The 22870-nt window shown below is 49.5% G+C and overlaps 2 long non-coding RNA genes across 3 annotated transcripts; one reads left to right on the top strand and one right to left on the bottom strand.

The window, feature by feature from the left end:
- Positions 1-9268: 9268 nt before the first annotated feature.
- LOC109024799 (uncharacterized) lies at positions 9269-13939 on the bottom strand. Its single transcript, XR_004071925.2, has 2 exons — positions 13748-13939; positions 9269-9447 (listed from the first exon to the last, which is right to left on the bottom strand). It is a non-coding gene; the product is annotated as an uncharacterized lncRNA (long non-coding RNA).
- A 77-nt stretch (positions 13940-14016) lies between these two features.
- LOC101132865 (uncharacterized) lies at positions 14017-20863 on the top strand. Of its 2 annotated transcripts, XR_010129329.1 has the most exons (3): positions 14017-14600; positions 15331-15540; positions 20010-20863. It is a non-coding gene; the product is annotated as an uncharacterized lncRNA (long non-coding RNA). The 2 variants fall into 2 exon arrangements; XR_175952.5 differs by lacking the exon at positions 15331-15540.
- Positions 20864-22870: the final 2007 nt, after the last annotated feature.

The raw sequence follows: 22870 nt of genomic DNA, 5'->3' as shown, positions 1-22870 counted from the left end.
AGAAGACACATGGGCTTCCCTCCACCTCATGGACAAGGACCTTCATTTATTCATTCTTTCCTACACTTGACAAATTCTTACTGAGATCTTATTAGGCACCAGGCACTGTGCTGGGTGCTGAATATTCAGGAATGAGCACAATGGGTCTGGTTCCTACCCTCCTAGAGATTACAGTTCAGTGGGAGAGACTGACAGTAAACATATTAATATGTTACAGTTGGGCCAAGTCTACAAAGGATAGGGTATGATAACAGGCATGATGGGTGGTTCCCTAGGGAGAAGATTCCCTAGGGAGTGACAGTCACCCAGAGTGCTGATGGGTGGAGGTCTTCCTTGCCAGCCCCCTGCCAAGCTTTCGTCCTGGACATTCCTGCATTCCTCTGCACTGTCCCTTTAAGAGGAGCATCTCTTCCCTGAGCAAAGGCGGTTCGGGCACACAGCCTGAGCCTGCCAAGGTTGTGGGCTATAAATCAACGCTGGCACTCCCTTGGCAGTGGGCTCTCCTCTGAGCTGCCCAGATGGCGGGCAAGCCTGGGGCTCCAGGGGCAGCCAGGCACTCAGGAGGGGGGAGGCGGGCATGGTAGGGACACAGCTGGGCCCCAGGCTCCTGATGGCAGCTGCCCACCTCTGTCTAAGGGCCCTAGGCCAGGGAAAATGCCAAAGTCCTTCTATTCTAGTCCCAGGGAACTTCTGACTCCCAAGTCAGTCTGGCATGGGGCTGTTGCGATTATTGTTCCCACCCCAGCCAGGGACCACGGCCTCATAGGCATCCTCTGAGACCAAGGGTCTTGGATGACCTCTTGGGATCACAGTCTGCTCTAACATTCAACCTGAAAGTTCTGCCTGTGGTTTGACCTTCTTTCCTCTTACTGTAGCTGAGGTGTCTTCTTTTACCCTGCATGAAAAATGAAAGACAGTAGCTCCCCATTTAGTGGGGGCTTTGGGACTGTGTGATATCTCCCTCCGCCTTCACTTTAAGCCTCCCAGAAAAGCAGGATAAAAAGATTCTTCAAGGTCAGTTGGAGAGATGGAACTCTGCCCTCTTGGGGGTTGCCATCCCTCTGCCACCCTCACAGGTGCTGTGACAGAGGGAACATATGTTGCTCCTACCCCAGAGGACAGAGACAACATCTTAGCAGCCACACCCCCACAGAGCTGGGCTCAGCAGGCCTTGACAGAACTGGAAAGGCAGCCTCTCTCCTGGGCCTGGGCCTGGCCCTGGCCTGAGCCTGGGTTGTGGGTGGAGGGGTGGAAGCAAAGCCTGTAGACCCCTCCCAGAAAGGAATCAACAGGCTTGACTGCTCTCCCCACGCTCACTCCCAAACAGTAGAACAGTGGAAAATTCATGGGTTCCAGAACAATAGAGATTTCCTGGGATGTCCTTGTCCTCAGATTCTCTGTGAGAAGTCAGAGTTTACAAGTCCTTAGAGATTCTTTCTCACACACTCATCATACAGATGAGGAAACTGAGATGCAGCGAAGTTCACCCAGGTCTTTTTCAGGTTGTTTTTACTACACCACATTTGCCACCTGAACAGAAACTCCCAGAGCTACCACTAAGCAGGATGTATTAGACGCTAAAGGTAGTAGCATAGATGGAGGTTAGATAACCAGTAGAACTTTCTCAGAATAGTAGGTCACAGAAGAAGATGAGAAGCAAAGTAAAGAAAGTGCATTCTCTAAAACAGTGGGGTGGGGGCGGGAGGGATGGAGCCAAAGAATCAGGTTAGAATTTTGCAAAAAGATAGAAATATAGAGAACACAGGAGAGGGAGCTGGCATAGAGCCCAGAGCAAGGGCAACTGGGGTGTAGAGCTTCTAGGGTTCTTCATTCAGGACCCCTAGATTTCATCTGTCCCAGGCTTCTGGGTATCACCAGTAGTTTAAAGTCAGGCCTTATCTGGGCTGATTCTCTTGGCTTTCTCCTTGTTCTCCCAGGATGGCTTATCTGGCTGCCAGAGTCATTTGCCTTCTCTAATTTGTGTTTAAATTAAAGTTCCCACAAACAGAGGTTTAATGTGCTGTTACCAAGAACTCCCAGGCCCCCTGCAGCTCTGGGAAGTTGAAGGAGCTGGGGAGAAGAGGTCAGTCTGTGCGCATCCCATCAAAGCTGATCCCACTGGCATTGGACCTGGAGTGGATAGCCCAACTAAGTGTCTCCATCCTTGCTGCTCCATCCAGAATGGTGATGACAGGGGGCAGGGCAGGGAAAAGCATGCTCACAAAGGGCCTGGGACCAACATGCCTGTTCAGGGGCTCCTGGGTGGCTGTTCACCCTTTTTCAGGATGGTGAGGAGAAGGCAGGGGAGGTGGGCAATGAGAACAGGGCAGGGGGTGGAAAATAAGGTGAGAGCAGGAGGCTCCATTCTTTAACACTTGTGTATGGCACTCACTGTGTGCCAGCACTGTTCCTGGGCACCTCATAACTAAAAATTCAACCTTCTACACAACCTGTAAGGCAGGTGTTATTATCATTAGCCCCATTTTTATAGATAGGGAAACAGAGGCATGCCCAGTATCACACAGCTAGTAAGAGGCAGATCCAAGGAGTCAAGCCAGTGCCGTCTAGCTCCAGATTCCCAGTGCTATGCTGACACTTAAGCCAAGATTTATCTGTCACCCTCCCAATCCCTTGATCACAAGGTGAGGCTTCTCTTTGCCAGAGCAACTGAGACAGAGTGAAGCTCCCATCCTGCTCCCCCGATCTTTACCTCTCTGGGCCGCAGTCTTCTCATCTGTAAAATGAGGATAAGATACTAAGAGGGGTTGAGGGTCTGGGAAGGTTTAATGAGACAGCTTGTCAGTGACCAGCACAGGGTAGGTCCCCAGCAGTGGCTGCTTCCTTCTCTGTGGTCTAACCATGAGCCTTCCCGGTGTGCCTTCCTGCACTGCCTCTTAATTCTGCTTTCAAAGGAGCTAGTGGCAGTGATCCTCACCCATTAAAGAAAACCCTCAGGAGAGCATTGTCCCTCATTCATTTGTCCAAATTCTCTCTCTTCCTCTGGGAAACCCTGAAAAAGAGGGATAATAAAGCTGAACTGGAGCCCCAACCTGCTCTGTCCCCACCTCCTCTGCACCCAGGTGAGCCAGTCAGGGCAGCAACAGAAAATAAATGACACATTCGAAAGGGTTTCACTGAAGGGTTTAGTGATGTGACAGTTTCTAAAGGCATAGACCAGATGAAGAAAACTAATAAGGGCTAGTGTGGCACTAGGATAGAAATATCTCTACCAAAGCCCAATGCCAACTGGGGTCACGGGACACAGGAGAGAGGCCACTCAACAAAGCTGTGACCATGGAGGAACCACAACCACCACCAGAGCTTCAGGCAGGCACAAAGGGGGGGTGACAGGGAATGGGGGAAACAAACACCCTGACTCCTCTCTCCCCCTTCTCAGCCGGGACCTCTATTGGCTGAGAGATCAGGGGGCTCAGGTGACACAGTCTGCAGAGGTCAGCCTCCCTGGGCAGGGCAGCACAGAGAACACAGTGGGGCAAACAGAAAACCATCCCCGTCCCATCCCACCCACGAGTCCCTGCTCTGATACCAAAGCCTTCTCTCTGCTGCTTTATTGCCACCTCTGTCACTGCCTGCAGCCAAGCAGTGACTGACAGGGAAGGAGAGTCAAGACTCCTTCAACACAAATACTCCAGCTCACAAGGAAGGTGGGATCCAGGCAGAGGGCAGCTTGAGGGAAGAGGGCTGTGTCTGAAGGGCAGCAGGGCAGGGACTGCCCACTCCCAGCATGGAGAGACAAAGAGAAGGACCGCACTGGGGGTGAGGATGTCAAACGGCAATAGTAAATGACTCTCTTTCCTCAGCATATGATACAAATCACTGTGGATCTTCCTTCCTCCTCCCCTCTCTAGACCGGGAGCCCCTGTGGGGAAGGGATTTTGTCTTGTTCATCCTTGACATCTAGCACAGTGCCTCTTAGGGGCATAATCAGAATTTATTGAATAAATAAGCAAATAGATATGTAAACGAATGAACAAACCCATTTGCAGCTCATATGCACAGCCCTGGGCCCTGGTCAGGGAGCACTGTTGAATGAATGACGTGCAGCATTCCTACAGAAGTTTTATTCCGATCAGTTCCATCATCTACCACCTCAGGTTTCCTTTCAGCCACTCAGTCACGGGCCACACAGCCCACGTTTGTCTCCACGCTGGCCAGAGGCTGTGCTTTGATGGCACCCACTCAAATGTGCAGTGACTTCATCTGGCTCCTCCCGATGGAGGAACAAGGGGAGTAGCAAGTGACTTCCTTTCTCACAGCAGCCTTTCTCTGAGCTCTTTCTTGAGAGAAATCTTGATCCACGGCAAACCGTCTGTGGTGTTCTTGGCTGCAGCCCTTGGCAGGAGATGGGAGGAGGGAATGACAGTGCCAAGGAGGCAGCTGAAGGATCGTCACCCTGGGAGCCACAGCTCTGGCTTGCTTTTTCCAATGGGCCATAAAGACTGAGGGAGGCAGGCGGAAGCAGGGGCACCAGACTAACAAACTAGAGTTTCAAGTGTTGTCCCCATGCGAAGCCCACCTGGCGAAGTGGTTAGACACAGACACTGGGGCTGGGCTCAAGATCCCTGTTCTACCACCTGCTGGCTGTACGACCTTGGGCAAGATACTTGATTACCATGCCTCAGTTTCCATATCTTAAAAAATGTGAATAACAGTAATGCCTACTTCACATGGTGGTGAAAAAGTAGATGAGTTAATAGTTATGAGATGCAGCCAGGCCTGGTGGCATGGGCCCATAGTCCTAGCTACTCAGAAGGCTGAGGTGGAAGGATTGCTTGAACCCAGGAGTTCAAGACCAGCCTGGGTAACATAGCAAGACCACTCCCCCCCTTTTTTTTTGAGATGGAGTTTCACTCTTGTTGCCCAGGCTGGAGTGCAATGGCATGATCTCAGCTCACTGCAACCTCCACCTCCTGGTTTCAAGCGATTCTCTTGCCTCAGTCTCCGGATTCCAGGGATGAACTACCACACCCAGCTAATTTTTGTGTTTTGTATTTTTAGTAGAGACGGGGTTTCACCATGTTGGTCAGGCTGGTCTCGAACTCCTGACCTCAGGTGATCTGTCCACCTCGGCCTCCCAAAGTGCTGGGATTACAGGTGTGAGCCACTGTGCCTGGCTGCAAGACCCCCCATCTCTCTAAAATGAAAGTTTTGAACTATTTAGGAGAGTACATGATCCATGGTAAGCTCTATATAAATTCTGTTACATAAAATTAAGGTTCTAGTCCCATAAACTTTTTTCTGTAATAAGCTGCTCAGCCTTAGATACCTCTCATATTTGCTGTGAGAAGTGAACAAATGCATGTGAAAACTATAATGTGTTTATAATTTTTATTATTTGTCATCAAGATCATGTAAGAGACCTGATTTAGCAGAGGGTGAAGGGATGCGAAAGGGGCTGTCAGTCATCAACTTTTGATTATCTGCCTTGTTAAGGTCCCCTTCTTGTCAACATCATCAGCTCTTTGGCTTGTTCAAGTCTTTTGTTGACAATATCCAGGCCTCTCATGGTCCCTCCCACACACAACGGGCTGCACAGCAAGGGCTGGAAGGAAAAAGCCTTTGAAAGCAAAACAGGTCCTTCCCTTCCTTAGCTCTGAAGCGGGAGTAACCACTAGACAGAAGGCTGTGAGGGAGGACTCTGGCACTTCCACTGTGGCTGCTTTGCCTGTGGGCAGGAGGGGAAACTGATCAGCTCCCTCTGTGGTAGGGCCGCAGGAAGAGATGTTGGTATTTGTTATGAAGTGCTAGGAATAAAAACACATACATGGCCGGGAGCAGTGGCTCACGCCTGTGGTCCCAGCACTTTGGGAGATCAGGGCGGGCAGATCACAAGGTCAAGAGTTTGGGACCAGCCTGGCCAACATGGCGAAACCCCATCTCTACTAAAAATACAAAAATTAGCCAGGCGTGGTGGCGGGCACCTGTAATCCCAGCTACTCAGGAGGCTGAGGCAGGAAAATCACTTGAACCCAGGAGGTGGAAGTTGCATTGAGCTGAAATCATGCCATTGCACTCCAGCCTGGGCAACAAGAGCAAAACTCTGACCCAAAAACAAACAAACAACAACAACAAAAAGAACCCAGAAAACAAAAAACAACAACAACAAAAACCCATACACACATACTTATCCCAGTGTCCAGAGCAAATGTTCTGCCACTTACTGCTATGGGTGTGATTTCAGATAGCTAATTAAACCCTGAGTTTCAGTTTTTCTCATCTTCAAAATGGAAATATTGATGCCTAATTCAAAGGGTGAAAATTAGTGAACTATAGAAACCCCTTGGTGTATGTCTGGTCCAATAAATGGTAGCTCTTATTAGCTAACGTTTTGTAATATCTGCCCACTATCTCCTCCAAGGGATGGAGAAGTAATGCTGACTTCCAGACTAGGAAAGGTAGTGGTAGCAGAAAGTGATTTACAACTCTGACTTTTTTCACATTTTCTTTCCAGAGCACATAGTAAGTTCTTGTTGGTTCATTCATTCATTGAACAGTGTTTAGAAGTTTGAACAAGCTTGAACAACTTGCCATCATTTTGTTCACTTGTATTCATCTTACTCTCACCACTAGAACTGCAAGGTCCATGAGGGCAGAGGCAGTGTCTGTTGCTGGGTGAGTGACTGGATTGAGCTCAAAGCATGTCTGAAGATTGAAATGGGCCAGGCAAGGAGATGGAAACTGGAGGCCTGGATTCTGGGCTCAGTCATACCTCCAAGAACGTAACTTTCCCTCGACCGTGGAGTCTTCACAGACCTTCCTTCTGTGCTGTGAGGCACTGGAGAATCACTTGAGACCAGACTCAGGAAACTCTTTCCTGATGGGAAGACATTCATTCATCCACTCCACGTCTCTGAAGCCCCAAGAGAAGGATCTGAATCCCCTAGTCTGAAGAGTCAGCAAGTGTCCAACATAGCAATCGTGATACACAAAAGGGAGAATTGATAAAGGAGGGAGCAGCCCCACCTCAGTAACAATAGAAAGAGGAAAATTCCAGCTAGTACATGTACTTAATATGAAAGCAGACATGTGCCAAGACCCTGCTTTCATGGATATTAGGTGTTCCCAAATATAAGAAACACCCATTCTTGCCCACAGGCCTCACTGGATACTATCCAAGATGTCTAGAGAATAAGAGGAAAGAGAGAATCATAATATCCAAAAGGTGGAAACAACCCAAATGTTCACCAATAGATGAACGGATAAACAAAGTGTGATATATCCATACAATGGAATATTAGTCAGCCCTGAAAAGGAATGAAGTACTGATAAATGCTACAACATGGATGAACTTTGAAAACACTATGCTCAATGAAAGAAGCTAGTCACAGAAGGTCTCTTATTATATGATGCCATTCATATGAAAGTCCAGAATAGGGAAATCTACAGAGACTGAAAGTACATTAGTGTTGTTAAGGGCAAGAAGGAATATGGGGGGATAGGGAGGTGATAGCTAAAGGTTACAAGATTTCTTTTTGAGGTGATGAAAATGTTCTAAAATTAACTATGGTGATGGTTTGACGTACTTGTGAATATACTAAAACCATTGAATTGTACATTTCAAATGGTGAATTGTATGACACATGAATTATACCTCAAGAAAGTTGTTTTTTAAAAAGACAGCGTAAGGGGTGGGGGGAAGTTGAGATGAAGCAGGAAAACTGTGATCAGAAACAAAGCTCAGGGGCTGTCTGGCCTGGCTGCCCCAAGTCAAAGCCTGCATTTCATACAGGCAATGTTAGGGTAGCCCCCAAGCCATGATTCGGAAAGATAAATTGACCCCAGAAAGTATAGGGCTGGGTCCCTTCTCCCTTGACAGCTCCCTTTCTGTGTTTTTTCTGGCACAAGAAACTCTGTCATCTTGTATAAATAGGAGAAATTTATGGCAGTTTTCCCTCTTCTTCTCCCTGGTGGGCTACTAGGAAAGGTCTAGGGGAGGAGGGAGCCTGAAATTCCAAAAATATAAATGTGGAAAGACTGGAGGGGGTCGAGAAGTCTCTTTGCCTGCCTTGGCTCTGGCCCCAGCTCTCCTTCCCCTTTGCATGTTTGACCATCTGGGTGATGAGGAGGGTAGAGAACTGGTGCAGCCCGTCCTCTCTGCAAGCCCAAAAGAGATGGGTCCCAAAGCAGATATCCGACAGGAGGGGCACAAGGGAAATCAAGGAAATAGGCTTGGCTGTCTCATGAAATTATTGAAGGAGACACAGACCACTGCCCTCCTTCCTGGATTTGGCTATTTTTGTACTTCCCTGTTTGTTGAGGCAGCCTGATACAGTGGGAAGAGAACTCATCCTAGATTTAGAAAGATTGACAGAGAAACTAAGGGTGTGACCTTAAGCAAGTCATATCTTGTCTCCGGGCCTCACCTGTAAAAAGAGGGAGGGGACTGAATTTATCAGGGGTTTTCAAATGATTTTAACTCTGGGGTCTTTCCTTCAAATAAAACCGTATGCAGTGACCCAACATGAACATGAGTAGTAGGCTGCTGAGCTCCCTGAAGGTAGGAATGGGAGTCTCAGGGCCCTGTGGTGACTGGCGAGAGGCTTGTCCAAGCACAAGATGATCTCCATGGCTTTTCCAGCCCTGTCCTCAGGAGGGATTTGCCCCCATGGTGAAGAGGCTCAGTTCTGCACACCCAGTGGGCTTGCAATCCAGCTCCACCCGCTCCTGTGTGTCCCTCAGCACATAACTTACCTTCCTGGAACCTGTTTCCTCGTGTGTAAATTGGAATAATAGTAACACATATCTCAGAGGATTGTCACATAGATTACACTAAATAATGTGCATAGAGTCCTTTGCATACTATCTGGCCCAATAAATATTATTATAGTTATTCCGTGATCTGATGTAATCATTTTTTTATTTTGAGACAGAATCTCATTTTGTAGCCCAGACTGGTGCACAGTGGCATGATGTCAGTTCACTGCAACCTCCGCCTCCTGGGTTCAAGCAATTCTCCTGTCTCAGCCTCCCAAGTAGCTGGGATTACAGGAGTGTGCCACCGTGTCCAGCTAATTTTTGTATTTTTTAGTAGAGATGGAGTTTTACCATGTTGGCCAGACTGGTCTCGAACTCCTGGCCTCAAGTGATCCGCCTGCCTCAGCCCCACACAGTGCTGGGATTACAGGCGCGAGCCATCGCACCTGGCCTGATACAATCTTTTTAATTTGAAATATCTGGTGTGAGAAGGTGAATTAGAAAGGATGACAGCAAAACTGCTATAACACAAAGGCCCCAAAACACAGTAGCATATAGAAAACAGAAGTTTATTTCTCACTTAGTCTGGGAGGAAGCGGTTCCAGACAGCAGTCAGCTCTGTTCCTCCTAGTCAGTCAGGGACGTGTGTTCCTTTCATACCTTTGCTTTGTCTTCCCTTAGGGATGTCTTTTCAGTTGCCTGGTCAAACCTGTCTCAGGCACATCTGCCCAGCTCATGAAAGAGAGAACACAAAGGAGAATTTACCCAAGGTCATCAGGCTTTGAGGACATGCTTGCCTCACATTCCCCTGTGTCTACACCTGGCAACAAGAGCAGCTGGGAAATGGAGTGTCCAGCTGGGTGTCTCTCTACCCTCGTGCAGCAAGGAAAGAAGAGATTTTAGTGGACAATGGGCAGTCTTAATCCAGGGCTCAAACCCACACCTGAGCTGTCCTCTTCCTCTTCTCTTCCCAAAGGAAGGAAATAAAGTCTACAGCCCAGAAAACAATGTGACCACCCATCCCCTACCCAATCAGGTCCCTGCCATTCATCCCAAGATCAGCAGTCTCGGGAAAGTGGCTTGGAAGCCTCCCTCCAGAAAGACCACCCTTCTGTCCATCTTCTTCACATGGGTGGATGTGAGAAAAGTTTCTGTCCCCACTGCCTGTCTGCCACTCCCTGTCTCAGTTTCAGCTCATGCTCTAGCCCTTTGTTCCCAGTCACCAAGAGTGACTACAAATGCGGGGGAACAGGAGGACCTGAAACATCATGGAAATTGAGACTGGGACACAGAAGCCATGCTCAGAGGCAGCCTAGGTGAGGGTTCTGATGCCAGGAAATCCAGCTACTACTGTGTAACCTAAAGCGGTGATTAAGCTCACAGAACTTCAATGAACTCTTTTGGAAACAGGGATAAGAAACCCAATTGTCAGGGCTGTTGTGAACATCAAATGTAATCATGTATGTACCTAGTACATAGTATGCCTTCAATAAATGGTAAGGCAAACCCAAGGCAAATTGAATTCATGTCCATTACTCTGACCCAGCCTTTGCATAAATTCTTTTTTCTTCTCCTTCCTTGTCAATGCATGGCTCCGTCCCTCTTCTTTACTTCCTATCCTCATTCCCCTACCATCTGAACCCTGATCTGGAATCTCTTTTCTCAGGAAATCTTCCATGATTGAAAAATTCCTGCTTGGCCACTTGCCACTCCAATACTCTATCTGCGCCCATCTTCCATCTACCCCATGGTCCTGGCCCAAGTTTACATGTGTCCCATCCCTCCCTTCAAAAAGCATGCAGCAATGGAAGGGCTTTAAGTTTGTCATCAAGCAGATCAGAGTTCAGATGCCAACTCTGCCAAGTTCTAGCTTTAGAACTTTGTCAGATCACTTCCTCTCTTTGAATCTCTGTCTTCCCAACCCTCTGGTGAGGTCAAGTGTGTGTGGGCTGGTACATAAAGGATATTTAATCTCCTCTGCTCTACTCAACCTCCCCCAACTCACACTCCCAGGACTAACTCTCTACCAAAGGGAGTTATTAGACCAAGAAAGTAATTCTCCCATTACCAGCCCCACCGCAACCCTGCCCAGAGAAAAAGAAGTGACTTCGAGTCTATGGGTCTTGGAGGGACCACCAACCCAAGAGCTAGAGCAGAAGAAGGACTTGGATATCCTAGCTTCCAGGGTTATAGGATCTCTCCCCAAGCCCTCATATGCAGCCCCAGTTGCAGGACTAGCTTCAGGGATAGGAGTGAAAGAGTTGATCTGATTCCAATCTTAGCCTGTAAGTAGTAGCTCACCTGTGCCTCTATTTTCAGCCTTCCTAGATCAGAAGAGCAACAGTATCAATGACAACTAATGCTTACATAGTGTTTCCTATGGGATGGGCATTGTTCCAGGCTCTTCGTATATATAACTCATTTAATCCTGACAGCAGCCTTTGAGCTAGGTACTATTAACCCCATTTTACAGACAAGGAAACTAAAGCACAAGGGGTTAAGTAACTTGCCTAGGTCATACAACTCACATAAGGCATGACTGAGATTCAAAACCAGGCCGTCTAGCTCCAGAATCCATCCTGTTAACCACTCTGCCATAAAAAGAGCTAACATTTACTGGCAGTTTCTATGGGCCAAACACTGTGGAAAACACATGGCATGTATTTCTCCTAATTCCAAATAACCCCCTGAGATAAGTTCTATTATTAGTATCCCTGTTTTACAGGTCAAGAAACTAAGGCAGAGAGAAAAGTTAAGCAACTTGCCCTGAGTCACACAGCTAGATATTAATAGTTTCAGAACCCCTAGCTGTTTTGCCTCAAATCCCACCTCCCCACCCCTGCTCGAAGCCCCTCCTCTTCTAGGTGGGTTGTTTAGTTCCTATCACCAGTTCTTCACAAATCTGCTTTACCCCCCACAGCCTACAACCCTTGTTCTCCAACACTCCTGTTGACCTCCGTCCCTTTCCCTTCCCACTTTCTCCCTAGTCCCTCTGCTCCCCACAAGGTCCCCCAAACCATTCTGCCCCTCTCCCTCTGCTCCCCACCCACCCTCCCCCACAACTCCTGCTGAAACAGATGAATTTCACCAAAAAAGACCATCAGACTTTCCCCAAGCAGGCCCCCACTGTGCCTGATCGCACACCCCCAGGGGAGGCACCACAGTAGCTAAGCTGGAGACCCAGACATAAAATCCTCATTCTACTTCCCTGCCCCCTCTTCCCATCACTCATCTGGGAATCCAGGGCGAAGAAGGGAGCTAAAGTGCAGAGCATTCATTTAATATTAACAAATTGAAATGAATTCTTTTAATGCCAATTAACTTGGAGCGGCCCCTTATTAATAGTAATTTAGATTCATACTTGGGAGAAGCAGGGATGGGGGCTGGGCCAAATGTGCCCAGAATGTCAATGTGACTGGGGAACTGAAAGGGGAGGGGGGCAGTTTTACTTCTGCCCAGTTGGGTTCTGTTTCCCTGAGAGAAATGGACAGTCACTGGAGGCGGATCTTTGGGAAACACGAATTACTCTTGTAATTTTATTTTTGTTACTTCAAGGAATCTGAATAGTTTGAAGCCATGTCACACCATTTTAATAGTTTATTTTCACAGTAATGCTAAAAAGAAGAATTTCCTCAGAGCTGGGATTTACTTCAAACTCTCTCCTAAGCCAAACCTTACTGACCAAAGGGACAAGTCCCCAGGCCAGCTCTCTACCCTTCTTTGTTCAGAGCTAGAGCCAGAGATCAATATGGGCTTCCCCAATCCCTGCCCCTTCTACCTTAACCAAAACTAAAAGGAAGAATCAACACTGTGTGTCTCTCTAAGAAGTCTCCCCCAGGAGGTAAAAGACCCAAAGGGCTGACCCCTAAGCTAACAGCTTACATTCAAGGAAGAAAAACAATCTGCCTGCACTTTTCTTAGAATTTAGGGAAAAAATGAGAATTTAAAATTCAATTTCATGTATCAGAGTTCTCCAGAATACAGCCAAGTGTAAAGAACTTAGTCCCAAATGAAAAAGTTGAACAGAAATTCTGCTCTCACTTGTTTTGCTGGCTTGGAGGTCAGACTGGAGGTGTCCTGAACTAGAACCAGAGCATAGGTTCTGACCCAAGAAGGACACTGTCTACTTCCCAGGCATCCCTCCTTGGCTGGGAGGAGACGGGAGGATGAGTCCGTTGGAAGCTGAGAATTGTGGAAGCTGGGGATGGGAGTTCTGAGATGGAGGAGGCAGGCGAGTGAAGGATGTCAGGGAAAGGCAAGTAAATCTACTAAGCATTGAAGTTTATAAAATAAAAACCTTAAAAATGGTTTAACATGCAAAAGGTTAAATTTTAAAAAGAGGCCAGGTTTTAAAGAAGGTAAAATACCTCAAATTTAAACAAATAAAAACGAGGAAAATACACAAAACATTTCAAGCAAATTGTTCTTCAGAAGAGGAGAGGTTGGAATTAATCAAAAGACCTTTTTTACACACACACACACCCCAAGAGTTTCCCAAACAATAAATTCATTTACAAAACAAAAAGAGGAATCAACACAAAACCTCATCCACACACAGAGAAAAATAAATTGTGGTGATTCTGTAACAGCTGAAAAACTAGTGAGGGAGGAGAAAAATGAATAAACTCTAAATCTATTAGGTGATATTTATAAATAGCAACATTGGAGGATGGAATGGAGAAAGGAGTTGAACTTATCATTAAAGAAGTGACACATGTGAAAACATAAGGTGTAACTCATCCCCAAAGAAAAGTAAACTCTCCATAAAGTAGCAAGTACACAAATTTATTGAAAAGGAAGAAAGTACCACTCACCCCCCCAATATAAGTGTATTAATTTGAATTAAAATTTTCTCCAAATCCGAGATAGGTTACACAAAAGAATACAAAAAGATTTTTTTTCTTTCAACTAAGAGGAAAAACAAAATCCGATTTAAATTCACGAATGGGACAGAAAGGGAGGCTGTGGTTTGCAGGTGCTAGTAAACGGGGTGAGGGTTGTGAAGAGTTTGAGGGGTAGAGGTCCAGCTTACCTCGCTTTGGAGCCGCGGCGGCCAACAGGAGTGGGCAAAGGACCCTGCCAGTGCCTGAGTGATAGGGGAAATAAGGAATAGGGGATTCGGGTGCCCCTAGACGAATGAGGAGGATGGAAAGACTGGGGGTGCCCATCTCCCCTCCTCTGCCCGCCTCCCTCCCTCCGGTACCCAGGCCTAGAGAGCTACTGAAAGTTACAAATTGCTTCCATTATTAGCTCATCCCGGGAGGACTGGTCATTGGCCAGCCCCTGGCCACGTGGTCCCTCGTACCAATCGATCGAATTCTAGTCGCAATTCTCTGTCTGTCCCTCGGCTCTGGGGAGAAAGGGGGGGCTGTGGCGTGGGGGCTGAGGAGGGGCTAAGGCGGGAGGGGCGCCTCATCCCTTCACCCTCCCTTTTCGCCATGTGGGGGCCCTGAGCGCCGCCCCAGAAGAGGCCGAGGGAATGTTGTGGGCTGGGGCACACCGGCACGGCAGAAACTGGAGAAAGCGAGAGACGTCGCCAGGGACCCAGGGACCTCTCCCTCCAGTTCCCCGGGCCCGCCCGGCCCTGATCGCCACTCACGCTATAGCGCCCACTCTGTCCTGGGCCGTCCCGCGCCAGCAGTGTAGCCCCCAGCCCGGGCGCCTGAATGCTCTCCCTCCGGATCGCTGCTCGGTTCCCCACTTTGGCGACCGTGCCCCCGAGTCCTGCTTCCCCGGGGCCTGCTCTGTATCAGGCGCCTGCGCCTTCGAGGGTACCCGGCCCGCCTGCCCTCCCCAAGAGCCGAGTTTGCGCTCCTCCCGGAATCGTTTGAGAGAAGGACAAACTTTTGAGAGGATGGAAATCTAGATGAGCCTGTCCGGAGCAGGTAAGCTGGGCCCGGGACGGGTGCGATTCAGCCCGAGAACAATCTGTCTCTCCCGGTCCCGGTCTCTCCCTCCCCTTACCCCTGTTTCCCCTGCAGGCTGACATATTAATCTGCCTTCCCCAGGGAGAAATTTGGGCTGGGGTTGGGCTTCTGTCAGATGCGTGGGGTCAGAGCAGCTTTCCTCCCCGAGTTTAGGGACTAAGGTGGTAACTGGCAGGGGAGGGGGAGGGTTGCTTCCGAAACTGGGGATTGAGGGGAGGGTTAGGGGCCGAGAAACCCAGAGTCTGAGGGAGACGACTTCTTTCCTCAAACGCAACTCGGGGGAACTTCGGAAAAGTTTTTTGAGGGGAGATGGAGAAGGGAGCGTAGTTGCGGTTTCGAGGGCTAAAGAGGGAGAGAGGGTGCTCCGCTTCCCGTACTGAAGGAAGGATGTGTGTGCTTATTCCCCAGTCGGGACCGATTACCAGCCTAGAAAAACCCAGCCGCGTCCCAAACCCGCTCACCCCAGCAGGCCCTTAGAGACGCTTGGAGATCCCCAGACACGCCCCGCGGAAAGGGAAGGAAATGCCAGCCCGAGTTTCCGACTCTACCGGGACGGGGCGGGGGATCCGCCCAGAGCGGTCCCCTGCTGTCCTGGGACCTTACTGTTGATTCTAAGTTAGGAGTGATCTGAGAGAGGGAACAACTCCCAAAAATCTTTTTCTTTTTTTTTTTTTTTCTCTGAATCCAGTTTGAGTCAGAGACCCATTTCCCTGAGATGGAGCCAAGCGAGTGCCCCCTCCCGCCTCCAGCACAATCTCCCGCTCTTCTCCAGTTCCCAAAGGAGGGCAAGGAAAAGGCCCCTACTCTCCTCCCAGGGCTGAGATTTCCTCCCCCACCCAAGAGATGCCCCAGGAGGAAGGAATGGAGAGGCTCTTCAAAGGGCAGTCAAGAGCAGAGGGTAGGTTCAGAGGTCACAGCTGAACTTGGGGCCCAGGACAAGGGGGAAGGGCGGGCCCAGGCCGGTGTAGAAGCTGCGGGGAAGTGGACAAGGACAGAGGCCGCTGCAGGTGCTGCGGGGTACCCTGGACCCCGGGGTGTTCCTGGGCGGGGAGGTCCAGCCAGGCGGCAAGGGTCTGCGCTGTGCCTTTAGTTTTTAGGTTGGGCCCCTCCTGGGGAGCACCCAGCTGGAGGAGCCAGGCAAGTGGCAGAGGACACATTCGGACTCCTTGGAAAGGGCCAGGAAGCGATGTGGATCCCAGGAGAGAAAATTCCTACGTGGAACATGTGGTGTTCTGGCCCTTCCTGGGTAGACACCTCCAGAGGCCACTTGGCCCTGCTGGGTCAGAAGCCACAAATCTGCCCAGGCCTTTGTTTTCGCTATTCCTGAAGTTTTTCTGTTGTGGCCCAGCACCTGCCCTGGCACCTGCTCGGCATCTGCTCATTGGCAAGCCCCGGACGGAGTTGGACTGGCCTAGCTGAGAGGTTTAGGAGGGCTTCCGCTGGCACTGCCAACAGGGAGTTTGGCTTGGTCCCCCAAAAAAAGGGCCTTTGAGAAGGACATGTCCAGGGGCAGACACAAAATCCACTGATACTCAAAACAAATGTAAACTCTTTTCTTTCCTCACATCTTGTGGCCCTTCACACCTCTGCAGTCCAGAGGATTTGGAATGGAAGGCCTCATCCATCCCCAGTCCCAAAGCAAACGTGGGAGCCAGCTTGGGCGTCTTCTTGCAGGCTGCTGGGGCTTTGTGTGCTCTGAGAGAAGATGTCTGGTCCTCTGCCTACCCCACTCCCCCTTTGATGAATGTGGTCCTTTTTGCTCCTGCCTCTCCAATACTACCCCTCGCCCCACCCCCCCACCCCCAACCCAGTCCCACAGATCTATGGGACTATCTCTCTTTTTCTCTTTCCTTGCTCCTCTTCCCCTTTCTTCTTAGGATTGATGGACTGACAGCAGTTTGGCAAGGCTTCCCTAAGCCTGTAATAGGGAGCTGTGGCCCCAGCCCTGACTTCTCAAGTAGGGGGAAACAGCTCTATTCCCGGGCCCTTGAGATTGAGTCTCAAGTTGACAGGAGTTGAGAAAGAAATGCATGAAGGATGGCTGGGCTTACGCAGGACAAAAACCTCTACTGGGGAGGGGCCAGTTTTGTGCCTTGTGCCTACTGCTGAGAGGGAATTTAGAAACAAAGGAAGATAAGAAGAAGGCCTAGGGAAACAGCATAAAGGACTGGAAAAATTCAGAACAGCAAAGAGAAAAAACTGGGAGAGAGGAAAAGATGTGAAAAGGCCCTAATGCTGGAGACAGAAAGGTATTCTGGAAGGGTGGCTGGGATAGAGATAACATGAAAGGAATATTGATAAAAAGCAGAAGGAAGAAGCAGGACTAGGTTTGTTTGGGTTTTTAAGATTAGAGATAGTCTGGGGCCTGTTAAAATAGAAGAAAAAAGATTAGAGATAAAGACAGAAAGGAAAAGAAAAGAAAAATAGGGAGAGAAACAGAAAACAAATGAAAGGAGAGAGCTAGAGAGTAAAAGAAAAAGGAAGGGAAAGAAAGGGAGGTAAAAGTGAGAAAAAAGAAATGGAAGGGAGACAGAAAGGTAGGTAGAAAAGGAGGAAAGACAGGGACAAGGGAAAGAAGCAAGGACAGGGGAAGGAATGGAAGAAAAAGAGAAAGTGAAGGTAGGGCAGAAATGAAGCAAAAGAAGGAAGGAAAAATGAGAAATGAAGATACAGTGAGATAAAGAAGGAATAAGGGGAGTGAGGGGAAGGCGGGTAGAGAGAGAGAGAAAGAGAAACACGAACTCAACTAAGGTTAACGGTTAACAGAAAGGGGATCCCGGTTCCTGAGGAGCACAGGGAGGAAAGAGGAGATGGAGGGTGAGCAGAAAGGCCAGTTGGGGCCCCTCCCCGCTTCACCTTGGGCTGCGGAGGCCCTGACCGCCACCACTCCACCGTCTCTAGGGCCCAGACCTGGGTGATGGCCGCCTGTGAACCGTGGGAGGTAGAGGCAGGGGCTGGCTGCCTGCATACGGGCTTCTCTTCTCGAAGCAGCTGAGCAAGCTGGAGTTCTTCCTGCAGCCCTACCTGCCCCCGACACAGCACGCCAAGCTGGACACATGGCGTTGAGGCTGTATGACATGCCTGTATGACATGTCCAGATCTGGTTCCAAAAGGTGTGCATGAAGTACAAGAGGCCAGTGAGGCAGGAATTGGTCGTGGATTCCCACCCTGGCGGCCCCTCTCCCGGGCTCAATCCTCTCACCCGCAGCCCCAAACGCCTCCATTCCCACCCTACTGGCAGAGGCTGTCTGAAGACTGGGCAGCTTTGTTCCGGGCTCGGGGGTGCTCTGGTTCTGTGACCTTGGGCCTGTTTGATCATTTGTTGTTGTTGTTGTTGTTGTTGTTGTTGTTGTTGTTTGTTGTTTGTTGGTTTTTTTGGTTTGTTTGTTTGTTCGTTTTTAGACGGAGTCTCACCCTGTTGCCCAGGCTGGAATGCAGTGGCACGATCTCAGCTCACTGCAGCCTTTACATCGCCGGTTCAAGCCATTCTCATGCCTCAGCCTCCTGAGTAGCTGGGATTACAGGCATGTGCCACCACGCCCAGCTAATTTTTGTATTTTAAGTAGAGACGGGGTTTCGCCATATTGGCCAGGCTGGTCTCGAACTCCTGACCTCAAGTGATCCGCCCACCTCAGCCTCCCAAAGTGCTGGGATTACAGGCGTAAGCCACTGTGCCCGGCGATCATTTGTTAAATGAGCCCTTTGCACTGGAGGGTTTTTCCGTAGTTTTGGTTAGCCTGCCTGAGTATGTGCAAATGAGACAGGGATGAAGATAAGACCTAGTCCACTTTGCAAGGGTGGGAGGGGAGTGTGAGGGTGTAGGGGTTGGGAGGATGGGAGGCTGGGAGTGAGATCTTCATTTTCTTCCATTGGTGAGAAGAAAAATCTTCCTCCTTTGCTATCCTTATCTCCAACCCTGCCCCAGAAAACCACCTTTCAGGTCAAGGAGTTTCTCCATGCCAGGAGGGGTTGGATTCATCTGCAAAGAGCTTGGGAGGAGGTTTGCAAATCCTGGAAAAGCCAGAGAAAGGATCTCATACATGAAAGGGAAGGAAGACATTCCCTACCCGGGCAAGTGGACCTCAGGTCTGCAGTAGATTTCACTGAATTCACACACACAAAGAGATTAATTGGTAAGGTGACTTTAGATTTAGCTATAGAGAGGATCAACTTGAGGTTGCTAGGTATCTTTAGCCTGTTGGGCCTGCACTCCCCATGCCCTGCTCCTGTGCTCTGGTTGATTCACAAGGTTTCTTAGAGCCAATTCCTTTGTCTCCCAAAAGTGGGATGGGGCAGGTCACTGAGGTCAGCCAGTTCCTCCAAGGGCAGTGTATGCCTTGAGGATGGGCTGGGGCACCCCCAAACCACTGGCTAGAAAGGCATGTTCACAGTAAACCTTGCAGTGCTGTCTCAGGGAGGCCTCTGACCAGCACTGCCTAGCATTGCTCTTTAAGCTTTTCCTCCCCTCTTTTCTCTAGCTTCTCCCTACCTTTATTTCTCTTTCTCTCTCTCTGCCTTCCAACCTTTCTGATTTCTCTGTCTCCCTTTTCATCCAGTCCAAGTTGGGGATCTTGTATTATCTTTGTACTCCAGATGGCTCTGCTCTGAGCCCTTTAGGCTGGTTAACATGTACCCTGCCCTCAAGAGTTCATTATTTGGATGCAAGTAGGATTATTTGGATGCAAGTAGATTAGAAGATGGGGAGGGAGCAGCTGGGCGCGGTGGCTCACACCTGTAATCCCAGCACTTTGGGAGGCCAGGGCGGAAGGAATGCTTGAGTCCAGGAGTTCAAGACCAGCCTGGGAAACATGGCAAAACCATCTCTACAAAAAATACAAAAATTACCCAGGCATGGTGGTGTGCACCTGTAGTCCCAGCTACTTGGGAGGCTGAGGTGGGAGGATGGCTTGAGCCCAGGAGACGTAGGTTGTCGTAAGCTGAGATCGTGCCACTGCACTCCAGCCTGGGTGACAGAGCAACACCCTGTCTCAAAAAAGAAAAAAAAGATGAGGGGGGAAATGGGGAGTAAGCTTTGCTAACCAGATGTGGGATGAATCAATTAGTTTTATGTATTAATCATGATTATGACCTTCACATCCCCTTGGCTCACCCCTAGACAATTCTTCCCCACTCCCAGCCATCTGCAAACCACAGTCAGCCTGTCCCTGCTCCCAAAAATGGAATTGCTGATGCCCTCAAGGCTGTTACTCTCCCAGGGTGAGTGAGAGTGAGGTCAATGGCGCCAGGTCGGAGCCTCAAACTCTTAAATAAGCAAAGCATATTTCCCTATTCCTGATGCAGTTAGGGGTCATCTATCCCTTGGAATGGAGAGGCTGGCAATTCTGGCTCTTGGCTATCTTTCCACAGAACACCCCTGATTAGCCAGGCCCACCGCCATCCACATCTGCTCGGCAAAGAAGGAAGGCAGCTTGTTCCAGACCTTGGTGAGCAGCTGCAGACTGCCTGCCTAGAACAGCCTCCTTACTCCAGCCTGGCAGGGAAGGAAGGAACCTGACTTGCTTCGCAGGATCTGGAAGCTCAGCCGGCAGAGCTGAGAGCCGCAGTTGCATCCTGGAGCCTGATGCTAGAAGCAGCTTCCGTCTTTGGGTTCTTGCTGCCTCGGCTTCTGCTCTGTTCAGTTTGCTGTTGTGTTTTTCTCCCCCATGTTGGGGTGGTGGGGTACAGGGAAATAAAATGTTTTCTCCCAGGCCCCTAATCCTTCCCCATGCCTCCATCAGCCTCAAAGCTGCTGACAGTCATGAACTGCACCTTCTAGCCCTGCCCATAAGCTACTCAAAGCAAATTCAAATTCTCTTCTGGCCAGGAGGAAGGGCAGATGCTCCCTCCTTCCTCAAGCCTCCCTGGCTCATTGATCCATTTTGAGGGCATTTGGGGGTCAAAGTTGAGACCAGATTGCTTCAGTTTGTATAAAATTAGCATTTCTTATCACACCAAGGCCACACCTGTTCTCTGGCCTCACAAACCAGTGAGGATGTAAAGGTTTGTTGAGGTGGAGGAACGGAAGTGAAATGAGCAATCTGCTCCATTTAGAAGTCAGTCGCTTCAGCTGTTCATTCCACTAATATTTATCTAGTACCTACTCTGTGCCAAGCATTGTCTCTACCTCAGTTTGCCACAAATATGAAAAAAAAAAAATTCTTGGAAGTGTGAGGCTTCAATGTGTTGTGGACCAATATACAAATAAACCAATGGAAAAGAAAGTGTGGTTCGGAGTCAGCTGATTTTCATTGCAGCTTTCCACGTGCTGGGTCTAAGAGCCCCTGACTTCCGAGCTCCAGCTACCCAGCCCCAGCTGGTTGACAAGCAGGACTTCCCTGGGGCCCATTTGCTTTTCCCACTGGAAAAATGTTAGAATGGGAGCAAGAAGCCTGTGCTGGGATCAGCCGCCATGAAAGTCCCAAAACAAAGGGTTTGGGATGGGCGGCGGTGGGGCCCTCCCAAACATTGCTCCGTCAGAGGTGAGGGAGGGTAGGGGTGATGTGATACATTTCTCCAGGTTGCAGAGCAGGTCTGTGAGTTTGCCTTGGTGTAATCATGTGCCTGAAGGTGATAACAAGGGTGTGCATGTGTGAGTGAGCTGAAGGGGGGCAGATAAGTGTGCCTGTGCCAGGCTTGTGTACACCGGGCCCAGATGCCTGCACAGGTGCCAGTGTGTGTGTGTGGAGGGGGATAGAGGTGCCTGCAAATCTGAACATGTCTCACCATACATGACCCTCAGTGTATGTGAGAGTGTGTGTACCCGCTGAATTATGATAAAATTACACCGACCCTTACAGAAAATCCATAACAGCCTCGGCCTTTCTCCCCCGACCTCTTGACCTCTGGGGTGCCTGAGGAAAGAGTTGACCTGGTCACTGCCTCCTCCTAGTCAATGAGTCCCCCTCCATTAGCATAAAACATGAATCTGCTGGCAGCTTGACAAATTATAACTAGCAGCCAGAGTTTTGCCAACTGGCTGGCTTGGGTGCTGTCTATTTATCATTGAAAATGGTAAATCATAAGAATCCAGATGACTTAATTATTCAAATCCACCCAGGACCCAGAGAAGCTGCAGGCCCGTCAATCTCAGCCCTGGGCTCACAGAGAAGAGTGGGGGAAATGCTGTGAGCTTGTGAGCTGGAAGAAGCAGGTTCCATTGCCGCCTCTCCCCTACCCAGAGAGCAGGATTTTTCTCTGCAGCCCCTTCCCCTCCCTGCCGTTCTGCCCACCTTTCCAGCCAGAAGCCCGGCCAATTGTTTTGGTTGCTGGCCTCCCAAGGCTCTCCCTCGCACGCCTCCCGCTGCCCACCACCCGCTCCTCAAGCTCAGCCAGTGTTTCCCGGCCTCTCTTTGTGTGGATGTTAGCTCTTTCTCTCTGTTTCAGTGCCCTCATTTTTATTTCTTCTCTTTCTCCTATTCCTTTCACCATTTCTCTTCGTCTCTCCTCTGCCCACAGATAGACACTGAGCCCCGCACATGGCCTCTCTGGTGGAGTTTTGCCTGCTCTCCTGGCCCCTTTGTCCTCACTGTCCCAGAGGTGCCAGCTCAGGATCCCCACGCATATGCACCCCAACCTTAACCCAGCGCTCCGAGTGCTAGAAGGCCTGAATTCGCGTCTCTCTGCTGTGGGGCCATATGGAAACACACATGTCAGTGGATAATACTGGGCCTGCCCCCACACCCCATACACACAACCTTTCTGTCCCTTTCTTCCATGGATTTCTAACTACCATTACGCACAACTTGGGAGGTAGTGGCCAGGCTGTCAGAGATGTGCCCCGACCACTGAGGCAGGGCTCCGTCTCAGGAAGGCCCATCCCTCACTCCCAGCATGGAACTACCTCAAGCCCCAGCAGAGGGATTGCTCAATGTGAACTTTCCCAGAAGGAGAAGAAACCCTGTTTACAGAACAAGTCCTAGATCCAGAGGTCTGCACACTGAGCTTCTGGGGGGCCCTTTGATGTTTGGGTCCTTTTATCTTTGTGTCCCTCACAGTCCAGTATAAATACGTCCTACTTTTTCTTGCAGTCCTGGACCCCATGAGAAATTTATGCCCTTCTAGACCCACAATGGCAGGTGGGAGGCACATATTCACCAGTGCTGATATTGCTTTGACCCCAGAGGGGAATGTGAGGAGCAAGGAGGTTGCCAGAGCCCCTCTGCTTGAATGGCATCCCGGTCTATTCTTTTGGAGGGCTTGCTTTACCTGTAGGGGCCCTGGAGGCTCCT

Source organism: Gorilla gorilla, chromosome 10, assembly GCF_029281585.2.
Source record: "Gorilla gorilla gorilla isolate KB3781 chromosome 10, NHGRI_mGorGor1-v2.1_pri, whole genome shotgun sequence".
Lineage (NCBI taxonomy): Eukaryota > Metazoa > Chordata > Mammalia > Primates > Hominidae > Gorilla > Gorilla gorilla.
This window is presented reverse-complemented; position numbering and strand designations above follow the sequence as displayed.